At 34.7% G+C, this 15,265-nt stretch overlaps 1 protein-coding gene across 1 annotated transcript in view; it reads right to left on the bottom strand.

Annotated features, from left to right (window-relative positions):
* fat4 (FAT atypical cadherin 4) overlaps window positions 1-15,265 on the bottom strand; it is a 208,992-nt gene that overhangs the window by 47,876 nt on the left and 145,851 nt on the right. The gene's annotated exons all lie outside the window — the stretch shown is intronic.

Raw genomic sequence — 15,265 nt, 5'->3', positions numbered from 1 at the left:
TGTCTCTAAAATGTTCCCTCAGAGACCTTTCGAATACTGTGTTTTGACCCTGCTGTATTTTTTTAATAACAGGATTATGAGAAAACAGAACAAGCACAAAATAAAATAAAAAAAAAAAAACTTTCCATTTTTTTTTTTTTACTTAAGTAATGATTTGAATGCATATATTTTCTTTGTTGCGGAGTACTTTCACAGTGCAGCATTAGTATTATTAAATGTTCTCTTTCCTTTTTCGACCATTTGTTGGAAACATAATCACATTAAGGTGCACAGGTCCAGTATATGGATGTAAATCTTTCATATTCTAACACTAAGACTCAGAATCTGGAACTCATGGCAGGCATTTAACCCACTGAAGTGTCCCTGAGCAACAACTGAAATCCCCTCCAAGCTCTGCGGCTGCTGCTGAATTGCTGACACTATACCCTGACCTCCCTGCGGGAAGGGGAAAATGAATTTCCTTTATGAAGATCAACAAATTTGAAGATAATTGTGGGGTTTGGAGACCACCGCAGCTTCTTTCAGGAGGGCAGAGGGATTCCTCACAAAATGAGATTTGAGACAGTTTACTGCAACATCCCATCACTACATGGCTTTATGATAATAAACAGACATTCAATCGCGAACTCGTCATGTTTCCAGGTTTTCTGGTCAGAACAGAAGTGGCTAACATGTGTGTTCAGTGTAAACAGAGCTGAATACCAGAAGCAAAATCAAATGATACAAACAGAGGTAACAGTAAACAAGCTTTTATCCCCAAAAAGAGGCTCCAAAACCATACAACACTAATCTTTACTGAGTCATTACCAAAATGAGTCATCTCCTCTGCAGACCTTTCTGACTTTCAGGATCTCGTGTTTATAACCAAATAAAGGCAATGTTGAAATCTGAGGTGATTATGTACTTCTACCTTTACAAATATTTGTGATTATGAGAAAAGGGCTTATACACAAAATGACCTAAAGTTATACATCGGACTACAACTTTGGTGTCAAATGCAAACACTCAACAGCAGAAATCCAACCCAGGTGGAAAATGTAAATTGTGGTGTGCAATTAAGGAGCATCTATTCTGTACTGTATCATCATGGGACAATTATATAATCAAACAACCACAACATGTGGCTAAGAGCGCAAACAATTGTAGTCAGCAGGATTACCTAATCAACATTATACTTGATTGTGGTTTTCTAATCCCACTGTCCTCCTGTAGTGTTACATGTAGCGTTAAACATCAGTTATTCATAATCGAATAATGTGAAACATCAACAAGAATGGGAGGAAATTTGTGGCTGTGTTTCTCATTACAAATGTAAGTGCGTGTATTTATTTATACATTTTATTTCTTCCTTTTTGTTTTTGTTCGCCCTGCTTTTCTTTCTCTCTGGGGTTTTCTTTGCCGAAGAAACAGAAAATCAGTGTGAAATCGGTGAAATATTAGTCCAAACAGATTAATCCATAGCCCTTATAAAAAGTGTTTTGTCTCAGTCCATCTGTCGGACCCCATTACAATGAAAAACTGTGTGTTTTCTGCTATTTTAATTCCCATTGATATAAAATTTGGCAAGTATGGTGCTTTTCTTATTCTCTTGAAGTTTGTCTATTTTGTGTGACTTTTGTCGTAGTTTTCAAATGATTTTTTTTCTCACGATTTCACCTTTCTTAAGTGCTTTATCACTATTTATTATAATATTATCCTCAGTATATAGTGTTTTTTTCAGTGAAAATCATGCATTTTCTTATGTTTAATTCACTGATCATGTAAATGTTTATAAAAACTCAGATTAAAGTTGAGGGTTGTTATATCAGAAACAGAGAAAACTGCACAAAAACTGACTTTTTCAGCAAATACATCATCAACTGAACATAAACCCAGTGTCTCCATCCACTGTCATTGATCCAACTCCATGGGTTTTACTGGTGAATCAATGTTGTAGAAGATGACAGTGTTTCCATAGTAACGACAAAACCTCTGAACGTCCAAATGGGTCATATCTGATGACCATGAAAAGATGATAAACTGCATTTTACACCAATTATTTACATGTATTGATAGGATTAGTAGATCAGCAGGTATTAAACAGTTTAGATCAGTAGATGTTTTTGCTCGACAGTGGATGTTTGGGTGTTTATGGATTAATCAATCAATCAAAGTTTATTTATATAGCACTTTATAACAACACAAAGAAGACCAAAGGGCTTTACATCTTAAAACATGATTAAATTAAGGTTATTGTGTTAACTTGATCATTTGCAATCATATATGTTGATAAAGGTGCAAACATGCATACTTTTCTGTCAAATAACAACAACATAACAGCTATCATAGCATCTAAACCCTCCACAAACCTACAGATATATAGAAATTATATGTATATAGTTTATTTTTTCTACTTTTACTTGTCTTACATTTTTATTATATATTGTATTTATAATTTAGTAGACAGACAACATCTACCAGCAAATACATTGGTGAATAAAGATGATTGTGATTCTGAAGCCCCTGCATGTGGATGATATTATTACTATGAGCTTAAATGTACTTGGCACTATTTTTTTTTTTTTTTTTTTTACCTCTGTGTGTGTGCGTGTGTGTGTGCTTAAGCCAGGTTTTGATTAAGCATTTGTTGTTAAAATATGTCCAAAAATGTGAAAAATCATGTAAATAAACATGTGTTATTGAATTGGCATGAGTCATCACTCAGGAGGTTGTCATGGCAACGGCTTAGAGCAGCTCCTCTTCATCTGATCCTCTTAATTGAGAAGCGATCCAAGTCAGCAAGGTGTCTGTATCGCTTAAAGTTAGCTGGCACACACACACAGCGGCCACTGCCAGGAAAAGAGTGTGTTTGACAGTCAGCAACTCGCTAAGACTGTTGTTGATCAAAGATGGTGTGTGCAGGCGGGAGCTGCCGGGCTGATAAGTGGCTCTACGAGTTAAGTGGCTTTATTTACAAAAGCAGTTAGCGCCGACCGAGGGACCGAGCAAATAAAGATAAGTTTATATTCCAGTAACTGAGTCAGCTGCTGTATATTCTAAAGCCCAAACTGTGTTCTGTTAGCCGGGTCAGTCCAGTTATAGAGGTGGGAGAATCAGATTTAGTGCTGAGATCATTATTATTATTTAACCCCTAAAGCCCCAAACAGCCACAAGAAATCGTATTTATTTAGTGATATAAACTGTTTAATACCTGTTGATCCACTAATCCTGTTATTACATGTAAATAATTGGTGTAAAATGCAGTTTGTCATCTTTTCATGGTCATCAGATATGACCCATTTGGATGTTCAGAGGCTCTGTAGTTACCATGGAAACACCATCATCTTCTACAACACTGATTCACCAGTAAAACCCATGGAGTTGGATCAATGACAGTGGATGGAGACACTGGGTTTATGTTCAGGCAATGATGCATTTTGCTGGAAAAGTCCATTTTTCTTTAGTTTTCTGTTTCTGATATTATAACAATCAACTTTAATCTGAACTCTTATGTACATCTACATAGTCAGTAAATAAAATACGGAAAAATACCTGATTTTCACTAAAATAACACAAAATATAGAGAATATTATAATAAATGGTCATGAATCAATTAAATGGAGAAAAAAAAATTGGGAACTGACACAAAAGTAGCATTGGGTTTTAATGGGTTAAATATTATTTTAAGGCTCTAAATGTGTCTCTAAGCAGCGACAATACTCCAATTATTGCTCATCCATGTTCTTCAGAGAATCAGTGTATATCAGTGAAACCTAAATGACGATTTTTATCGCTATTATGCTAAAAAGCTATAATTTGTAGATCGCTTGTGGTTCAAAACAGATACAGCGATCGCGACACCGGTATATTTTGTTGAGAAATGTCACAATTTCCTTAGTTTTTGCTGTTTGTAATAGAATAACCCTCAATTTTAATCTGAGCTTTTACGAACATCTACATGATCAGTAAATTACATTTAGGAAAATACCTGATTTTCACTGAAAAAAAACACAAAATACAGAGGGTAATATTATAATAAATCATGATAAATAATTGAAGAAAGGTTCAATATAGAGAAAATTCATTTACACTGCAAAAATCAAAATCTTACTAAGTGTATTTTTCTCATTTCTAGTCAAAATGTCTCATCACACTTAAAATAAGACATAATCACCTAAAGAGTAACTTTTAAGTGAGATATAAGAACTTATTCTTAGACAACAGATCTTGAAAATCTGATTTCAAGGAATCTTACCAAGATAATTTTCACTTGTTCCACTGGCAGATTTTTTTTTTTAAATTTTTTTTGCTAAATTCAAGATTTTTTCTTAATTCAACTGCCACAAATGTAGCACTGGGTCTTTATGGGTTAATTTGGTTTTAAGTCCAGTATCAGATTCAAGTGCGAACTAGGTGATGTGCACGTGAAGCCAATGTGTGAGCAGATGATAACGACAATGAAGACAAAAACAGAACAACCTAACCATGGGGTCATGATGGCCTATTTTCTATGTAGAACCACTTCTAAACATGTCAAACCCCATATTCAGGTCACTTCTACCTGTAGTCTGAACCGTCCACAGTGAGCGCAGTTGCAGTTCAATAGCATTGTTTCCTTGGAAAGACCGGAAGCCGGCCCAGCTGTACGTGTTTGTGTGTGTTTGTGTGTTTTTGTGTGCGCTGGGGTGTTTAACTTTTGAGCAGGATGTGATGTCACAACCTGTTTACTGCCTCAGGAGAACAGTCAGCCTCCTCCACCGCCACTTGTCCACCCTCCAACCTGCAATACCTCTGCTATGGAATGTAATAACCCTTTAGCGGACAAGTGACTGTTTTTGGTCATTTCCGCATGCATTACGAGAAAGTGACATTAACAGTTCCAGTGAGGACAGTGAGTCAACAATGTGGTCTCCAGGGTCTGTAAGGTCCACCTCTGCATGAACAATGAGTGGACCTGCTTTGTTAGGTATCATGAAGTAATGGTACTAATGTAAGGAATGATGTTCAAAGGGAGAATGTGGATGTGGACAGGGGTCTGGATCAGCACTAATGTTGGTCGAATGTTCTAATAGTTTTAGTTTTTTTAGTTTTTAGTTTAGTTTATTTCAGATACAAACATAATACAAAACTTAGGTGAAAAAAAATTATAATAATAGAAAAATAATAGATAATAGAAAAAAACATTCTAAAATACATGTTCCTTTCACGTTCTATGTGTTTTTCTTGTACTTTTTATATGTACTTCTTTATTTATCTACATCCTTATGTATTTATTTTGCATAAAGAACCAAATACGGTAAATTCATTGGCCTAGATTTTCCACATAACAATAAAAAATTGTGAAAAATTTCACAAAAGTAGCAAAGTCTTGCTATGTCCGCCACTGAAATTTTGAATTTCAGAGTATTTCTATAAGTGCCCTATAAGGGGTTAATACTTTGGTGTCTGGATCAGCACTTATGTTGGTCTATTGTTCTGAAAGTGATGTTATAATGTTCTAAAATACATGTTCCTTTCAGCTTACGTGTGTTTTTCTTGTACTTTTATACACTACTGAGATTTTTTTCCCTCACCTATGGGCAAGGAACCAAATATGGTAACTTCATTGACTTTGATTTTATACATAACAATAAAACATTCAGAATTTCACAAAAGTAATAAGTTTTTTTTATGTCCTCCAAGAACACACTAAGGTTAAAAATTTGAATTTCAGAGTATTTCTATGGGCGGCCTATAAAGGGTTAAGACACTGTTACCTCAGATAATCCTCAATAAGAATAAAACAAAGACACACCAGCCCCTTTAAGGCGCCTACACACTGTGAGATTTCACTAATCTTATAAGTTTACTGCAGCCATGGAGTGAAATGGATCTAATAATCTTTGATACAACATGAAGTTTGACAGACACTACTGTGTAAAAGCTGTGGTTTTTGCAGTGTTAAAATGGGGATACATGTTTACTTACAGTAAATACATTCAGTAAATATGTGCACATCTTTAAAAGACACACAAAAAAACACTGAACTAAATGGGTTCTGAAGGTTAAAATCACTATTTAATGTGACCTCTGACCCCATGACAAGAAGCAGAACAAACAGTTGGAAACATCTGACATGTATTGAATGAAATCTGGTATAAAACAACAGGCAATCAATGCAATAAATCTCATATTGTCTGAACAAAATTGTGAAAGACATGTTAACTGTAATGGGAGGTCTTACTAAATACAACCACTTTGGTTTATAGAAGCTGTTTTTTCCCTGAAACCTGTTTTTACTGCTGTACAAACTTCACATATATCAGATTGGATCTAAATGTGTGTGGTCATTAAAACTTTACTAAACAAATAAACTTAATGCCAGGCAAGGGCTTCAGCACGGTATTGTTTAAAAATAACTACGACTGAATAATACACTGCAAATTAACTCAAAATGCCCAAATAACATGTCATCAGCATGTGTTGTCCATCTACACCACTGTATGAATGAACAATGAGGCAAAGCTAAGACATGCTGTTATAAGGGGGTTATTTACTGTATGTGCTCAGAAAAACAATCCGAAGAAGAAGAAGAAGAAGAAGAGAATGTGGACCCAGTTGTGGCTTAGTAAAAGAGGTCAGCTCAGGACACCAATTTTACAAAGGCAGCTTGAGGAAAGTATTTTTAGCTCCATAACCACCACTGTCATGTTGATCGTGCTGTATATCACGTCATGCTGCATTCCTATTGGTTGATAACTAGATGCAGGTTGTAGCCGCAGTGAAATGTTTGTGCAAAAACATGTAGGCTGAATTTTGTGTCAAGCCATCTTTTATTATATCCCCAAAATGGAGTTTTCGTTGGATTTCTTCTCCCTTGATAACCAACATAGGCGACCCCTAGTGGAAGAACTCTACCGATTTCAGCCTCTCTATTGTTACGATGAAACTGCAGACAAATCCAATTTTTTTGCGCATATGTGACCTGTATCCAATCTGTATAAGACAGTTTAAACAGCATAAATCAGATTTTTTCAAATCCAACCCAGGCCACTTTCATATGTGGTCCTAAATCCGATACGTATCCAATATTTTGCAATGCGACTTCAGTCTGAACGGCCAGGTCGCATTTATCTGACCTTTACTTCATTGAAATGCAACAAACATCACAATTCTGCGTCCCAGGAGTGTTACTTCCATAAACACAGTGCGTGCCTGCGTGGTCACATATTACGTTAGGACCTCTGTTGTGCATGTGGGTCACTTCAGGGTCACATTCAGTTCATACTCAAAACTGATAGAAGTCGCATTTAATGTGTAATATGAATGAGCACACAAAAAAATTGGATTTCACCAAAAAATCCAAATTGTGCATGAAGACCTGCTGTCTGAACATAGCCTATGAGTATTACACGTCATCCAAATGGGGGCGCTTTAGTTGAAAATCAGTTTTTTGGACCTAAATCAAGCAATAATAGTCCAGCTGAGAAAAAAATTTGATTCATATTAATCGTCTTACAAATGTCCATTTTCCGTCTGCATTTAACAAAGGAAATAGTTCAGGTCCTTCCATGGGTAAGAACTACAGTGGTTAATAATGTTTCAACTGTAACAGGCTATTTAACTCAAAATGGTGCAGTAAGTAGCCTCTCATTTCTTTAACGTCAAAAAGACTGGACAATTGTCGCTTTTCCATTGACCCTAAAATTGCGTGAATATAACTTGCGCATAGAAATTTACCAAATGGAATAACAACAATTTCACCAAAATGAAAGGTTTTTGCACTGGCAAGAGGTGGTTTTTCAGGCGTAGTGCAAATGGTATATCATGCAAAACTGCAATGGAAAGACCTTTTTCCGCAACTAGTCACGTGTTTGGAAAAAATGGATGTTGACGGACGTTACACCAAGCGAAGAAGAAGAGTTTTAAAAGAAACATGGCGCAGTATGTGTGGACACACCAGGAAACCGGGTCATTTTTTAATTTAATATGGGATAGAGGGGTAATATATGATAATAATGAATATATCTGTAAATCAACATGATATTTACGTTCATCGCCATGTTTATGGAATGACTTCTCATGTCATCTCGCGATAATAAATAAACAAATCATTGTATTTGTGATTTAATGGAAAAACCAACATTACGCACTTCTGTTTTTTCAACATTTAGTAAATATCGTTAAAGTTTTGCGCAGATGTCCAATGGAAAAGCAACTAGTGATCAATCCCGATTGTGACATAATTTTCACACATGTATTAGCCACCATAAAGTCCAGACTCTAATTTAGGATGTGTTAAAAGGCTTGATGCAGTGGTCTGATTCTCCATTATCAATAATCAAAAATGAATGCAACTATGGATGGAAAAAATACTATGAAACTTATTGCGACACATAAATATCAGTGAATGTCTACAGTAATCAAAACCAAAGGTGGTGCAGTAAAATATTGCACATGCGATTTTTATTTTTATGTTTTTGTGGCCGGCAAGTGTATTTGGGAACCACTGGTGTAGAAGAAAGCAAAGACTCATCCAAATGTCAAAGTAAATAGTGAGATTTGTAACACAATGAAATAAACTGAGTGTACACTGGAAAAATTACTGCGCATTTTTTCCAGAGTCGAAAGTATTTTCCTCGAAAAGAAAACATTTTGCTCTATATTAAGTAAATTTGGCTCTAAATTGAGTTTGGAGATATCTACCCAAAGAGTAACTGTTATTCTTTTTACAGAGGGACCAAATGTTATCTGAGTAGAGTAACATTTTCTCCAGTTTGAGTGACTTTTACTCAGATACGAAATAGCGTGTTCTATCGTCATATCGCCCATGCAGCCTTGACCTCCTCCATGACGTTATCCTCCGCAGCCCCGAACCTGGGTTGGCGTGGGTTCAAACAACATTTTCCACATCTTTTTTGGTGTATCACGTCTCACAGCATCATGTGTAGCCTCAGGACGTGCCTTCTTCGCCTCCCGGGGCTCAGTGATATCACATAACCCCCGGCAGCTGTTTCTGTCCCAGACCCTCTGTCCGACGTGTAAATAGTTCAGATCTATCTTGTTACATCGCGTGGGCTGACAGATTTAGTCATCAAGGAACACTATATCCTGACAGGTAGGCAAATGTATGTAAATGACAGTTGTTTCAAATAGTGATGGTTTAGGGTGAGACATTCTTCAGATTCACGCGAAGGGCCGTGCGAAATAATGAGGTCAACGTCGCAGCTGAGTATGTCGTCTGTTTCCGATTCTTAAATTTCCCCCCGAATTCCGTACCTGTAATAGTAAGAAAAACAATCCCGGAGCACTACAAATGCATAAAATAACCTCCATCTCTTGTTTTTTTTTTTTTTTTTTTTGGAGGGAGTGACTCAACAGCAGAGGAATTCTCTCCAACGGTGCTGAGAAATGCCTGCATCTCCAAACTTTCTTTGCTGGGATCTGGCAAAGTGCAGGGAAGAGTGTCAGGGTCAATGATTAAGACGAATGCAGCCGGCGGGTGTCACCTCACAGAGGGGGGGGGGGGGGGGGGGGGGGGGGCGGTAAGGAAATATGCCTAAATCTGGAAGTGCGCAATCTGGCCCACCATTCTGCGACAAATGACATCATTTTGCCATGGAAAGAGAGCTGTGGAAATGAGCAGAGGGGGAAGTCAGCTGCCTACCAGTGGCTGCCATGCGCTGTGGTTACAAAACTATTTTTTCCATTGGCAAATCCTGTCCCCAGACCCTTTATTCTTTTATTCCTGCAGTAGTTTTGTAAGTTTTATAGTTTTTTTTATAGGGCTGCATACAACCACAGCCTGTCTTATTTCCCCTCTTTTTCGTCCTGAATGTCAAATACAGTTATTACAGTTTAGAAAATTTCATTAGTTTTTATTTTTGTTTAGTCTCTCAGTTTGTTTTATTTATTTATTTATTTATTTTGGGGGGAGGGGGAGGTTACTGATACAGCTGTTTAAGAATAGTGATAAAATTCTTGACCAGAAGCTGAAAATGAAGGATAAAACTAAAAGTTAAATATTAAAGGTTAACCTTGATGAATGTATGAACAATATCATGCAACATTTAGTAAAGTGTTGTTTGTACCAAGCAATTTTATTGGGTACAAATGAAAAAAAAAAAATCCTGCAATTCTATTTTATTGCATTTTCATGTGATAAAATTCTTGAGCATAAGCTGAGCATGAAGGATGAAACTAAAAGTTAAATATTAATATGCAACATTTAGCAAATTGTTATTTGTACAAAGTCATTTTATTGGGTAAAAAAAAAGAAAAAACAAATGCCTGCAGTTCTGTTTTATTGCATTTTCATGTGATAAAATTTTTGACCAGGAGCTGAAAATGAAGGATAAAACTAAAAGTTAAATATTAAAGGTTAACCTTGATGAATGTATGAACAATATCATGCAACATTTAGTAAAGTGTTGTTTGTACCAAGCAATTTTATTGGGTACAAATGAAAAAAAAAATCCTGCAATTCTATTTTATTGCATTTTCATATGATAAAATTCTTGTGCATAAGCTGAGCATGAAGGATGAAACTAAAAGTTAAATATTAATATGCAACATTTAGCAAATTGTTATTTGTACAAAGTCATTTTATTGGGTAAAAAAAAAGAAAAAAACAAATGCCTGCAGTTCTGTTTTATTGCATTTTCATGTGATAAAATTTTTGACCAGAAGCTGAAAATGAAGGATAAAACTAAAAGTTAAATATTAAAGGTTAACCTTGATGAATGTATGAACAATATCATGCAACATTTAGTAAAGTGTTGTTTGTACCAAGCAATTTTATTGGGTACAAATGAAAAAAAAAAAATCCTACAATTCTATTTTATTGCATTTTCATGTGATAAAATTCTTGAGCATAAGCTGAGCATGAAGGATGAAACTAAAAGTTAAATATTAATATGCAACATTTAGCAAATTGTTATTTGTACAAAGTCATTTTATTGGGTAAAAAAAAGAAAAAACAAATGCCTGCAGTTCTGTTTTATTGCATTTTCATGTGATAAAATTTTTGACCAGAAGCTGAAAATGAAGGATAAAACTAAAAGTTAAATATTAAAGGTTAACCTTGATGAATGTATGAACAATATCATGCAACATTTAGTAAAGTGTTGTTTGTACCAAGCAATTTTATTGGGTACAAATGAAAAAAAAAATCCTGCAATTCTATTTTATTGCATTTTCATATGATAAAATTCTTGTGCATAAGCTGAGCATGAAGGATGAAACTAAAAGTTAAATATTAATATGCAACATTTAGCAAATTGTTATTTGTACAAAGTCATTTTATTGGGTAAAAAAAAAGAAAAAAACAAATGCCTGCAGTTCTGTTTTATTGCATTTTCATGTGATAAAATTTTTGACCAGAAGCTGAAAATGAAGGATAAAACTAAAAGTTAAATATTAAAGGTTAACCTTGATGAATGTATGAACAATATCATGCAACATTTAGTAAAGTGTTGTTTGTACCAAGCAATTTTATTGGGTACAAATGAAAAAAAAAAAATCCTGCAATTCTATTTTATTGCATTTTCATGTGATACAATTCTTGAGCAGAAGCTGAACATGAATGATGAAACTAAAATTTAAAAATTAAAGGTTAACCTTGATGAATGCATGTACGATATCATGCAACATTTCGTAAATTATTTGTAGGGAGTCATTTTATTGAATAAAAATGAAAAAAAAAAGCCTGCAGTTCTATTTTATTGCATTTTTATGTGATTAAATTCTTGACCAGAAGCTGAAAATGGAGGATAAAACTAAAACTTAAATATTAAAGGTCAACCTTGATGAATGCATGTACGATATCATGCAACATTTAGTAAATTGTTGTTTGTACACAGTTATTTTATCGGGTAAAATGAAAAATTTAACCACAGTTCTATTCCGCTGCATTATTCATTGCATTTTCATTTAGTTTGGCAGATATTTAATATTTATTATACATCTATAATGCTGCTGCCAAAAATAGTGTCTTTATTATGCAATAATAACATGCTGTTCAGCAGATGATGCACAGATAATTTAAGATTGTATCGAAGGAGATAAATGTATTTGCCTTGGTTGGTTGTTTATTTTTTCTTTTAGATCTTTTAACTTAACTGTCCTTACGTAACGCTCTGTGGTCTGATAACGTTTCCTAATCAAAACACTATGCTCACTTTTGTACAGCTTTGACTTTTTAATTCATCTTTTTAATTACCCAAACAAAAAACAAAAAAACACACTGGGTTTAAAAGCCTTATCAATGCATTTCTAATTCTCTCACCATACTTGTTTCTAATAAAAAATGAAAAAGCTAATTCTACATCTTATTTCTAATAATTACCTATCAATCTAAACATTTATAAGTCTAATACAAAATAGAAGAAGTCAATAAAATCTTACTGAAAAAATATTATATATGACTTTTAACCCATAAAGACTAAAACCATCTACTGATCTAAACTGTTTAATACCTGTTGATCCACTAATCCTATCAAATACATGTAAATAATTGGTGTAAAACACAGTTTGTCATCTTTTCATGGTCCTCAGATATGACCCATTCGGACGTTCAGAGGCTTCGTAGTTACCGTGGAAACACCATCATCTTCTACAACATTGATTCACCAGTAAAACCCATGGAGTTGGATGGACGATAAGACGATCGCTACACCGCTTCACCTCTGTCTACGTTTGCGCCACAACCATAATCTTATTGTCGGGGTTAATCACAGGTCACCCAGTAAAGCAAACTGCCATGACCTGACACTCTTTTACTGGTGACTGCAGCCTCTCATCATCTGTTTTTACCTCCCGCTGAGAACTTATCAGCGCCATCGCTCAAATCTCCGGCTAAACGGGGTATTTTTACTTGAGCAGTTTTGCTGTGGTCAGAAAATAGTTTTAGAGGCAAATGCCACTCATGGCTGACAGTCCAGCTGAGTGTGTGGGTGTACACAAGTATGTGAAGTCCAAATTCATCCTGGTTATTACTGCACACAAGGAATTAGAGTTGGAGTCCAGAGAAGCTGCTGTGTTAATCAGTAAAGAAAATAGTGGACTTTGTGGATTCATGTTTCCATGAGTTTTTTTTTTTTTTGCAGAAGAGCGATGTGAGTCACAGAGCTCTGATGCGGTATGACTGTGGATAGCATAAAGGATAAGTCAGAACAGAGGCTTTGGTAGGATCTAAGACACTGAGGGCTTAAGTCAGCACAGAAAAGTTCACATTCTATCCTGATAATGCACCATGTTCCAGTTATGATACAAAGTTATGAGAAACTAAACAATTAGTTTTTGTTTATTCTGTTTTCTTGGTGCTTCTATTATCTATTTTGGTTCATTTTGTTGATTTGGTAGTTATTTTTCAATTCAGTACAACATTATTGTCAATTTTGAACGTGCATTAAATGAAAGTTAAGAAAATATAAAATAGTAAAGTAAGAAATCAAAATAAAGTGCACAGAATAATTTAGTAACATTAAAAAAAAGTCAGTGTAAACAAACATACACATAATAGACATGACTGTACAGATGATATATATTCATACTAAAGGATGACCTTAGATGGCCATCATTATTACACATTTTGTTTATTCTGTTTTCTTGGTGCTTCTACAATGTATTTTGGTTAATTTTATTGATTTGGTAGTTATTTTTTCAATTCAATTCAACTTTATTGTCAATTTTGAACATGCATTAAATGAAATCCCAGTGCATCGGTTCAGAAGTAAAGTAAGAAAATAATAATAGTAAAGAAATCAAAATAAAGTGCGAGTAATTTAGTAACTTTAAAAATGTCAGTATAAACCAACATATACATAATAGACATGAATGTACAGATAATATATAGGCTATATGGATGAACTTAGATGGTCATCATTATTACACATTTTGTTTATTCTGTTTTCTTGGTGCTTCTACTATGCATTTTGGTGAATTTGATTGATTTGGTAGTTATTTTTTCAATTCAATTCAACTTTATTGTCAATTTTGAATGTGTACTGAAAAAAATTCCAGTGCATTGGCTCAGAAGTAAAGTAAGAAAATGAAAAAAAAAAATAGAAAAGAAATCTCAATAACGTGCACAGAGTAATTTAGTAACTAAGAAAGTCACTATAAACAAACATAGATAATAGATATGACTATACAGATAAAATATATTTATACTAAAGGATAACCTTAAATGGCCATCCTTATTACACATTGTAGTGTTATTGCATATATGTGTATTTGCTACAGTGTAATTTTGATTTGTCTATAAAATTGACATGACACTGTACATACAGGGCATACAGGATGAAAATATTGACCCCCCTGTTGCACAGTGTCTGCAAACAACATATACAACACAACATAAACCCAACAATATGCATAGTCAATGGTTTATCATTATAAAGAACTACAAGGATTTAGATTATTTCAATATATTATAGTGCTAATTATTTTTGTGCAAGATAATGTTAATGTTGAAAAGTCTGAGTCCTTTTTAGCTTTGTTATTTTTGTTTTGAGGAGCTGGATGAGAAATGAAAAGATGCTAAGTATATGTAGTAGATCAGCTCCTGCTCAGCGCATACAGCACTCAAAACATCCTTGCAGTTTTGATAAATTGTTGATATATTCAGAGTTTCAGTGCATGATCAGACAGAAAGGATGTTTTTGGGACAAGATCCAGAACTATTCATAAACCACTGTGACACCAAGACGACACCTCTGAGACTAAGTTCAGTCCAGGTGATAACGCTGTCTAAGAGACGATGAGTTTTTTTTAAAACTTTTTTCCATGGGGATAGAAATACATCAGACTGATGGTATTCACATAACCATTTTATCCTATGAACAGCCATTACACTAAGGGATGAAGCAGAAAGATGCTGGCGTCAGTGCACCTCATTTCACTCCATCAGAGCGCTCAAAGCGTTGGAGCCACACGAGGATTCCTCCTTCTTGCTTTAATTTAATCTAGAAGTACCATTACCATTTAATTAAACGCAGCGCATTCCCTTCAGATCTGGGAATGACACAGTTGGGGCAGTGACAACCAAAACAGAGCCCTCTGTTTGATATTTTACAAAAATCCCAACGAACATTAAGTGGTTGTTAAAGTGGCGGTGGGGAAGACATTAAACTGTCTCCTACACTGCAAAAAGTGAAATCTAATCTAGATGAAATATCTACACTCGAGGCAAGATGTGTTTATGTCTGCTATTTTTTCTTTACGAGGCAGCTTTTATGTTTCATTTCACTTATTTCAAGCTTTTTTGACCTTAATTAACTTCATATGATTTTATGACATTTTAGTA

Source organism: Sphaeramia orbicularis, chromosome 10 (genome assembly GCF_902148855.1).
Source record: "Sphaeramia orbicularis chromosome 10, fSphaOr1.1, whole genome shotgun sequence".
NCBI lineage: Eukaryota > Metazoa > Chordata > Actinopteri > Kurtiformes > Apogonidae > Sphaeramia > Sphaeramia orbicularis.
This window is presented reverse-complemented; position numbering and strand designations above follow the sequence as displayed.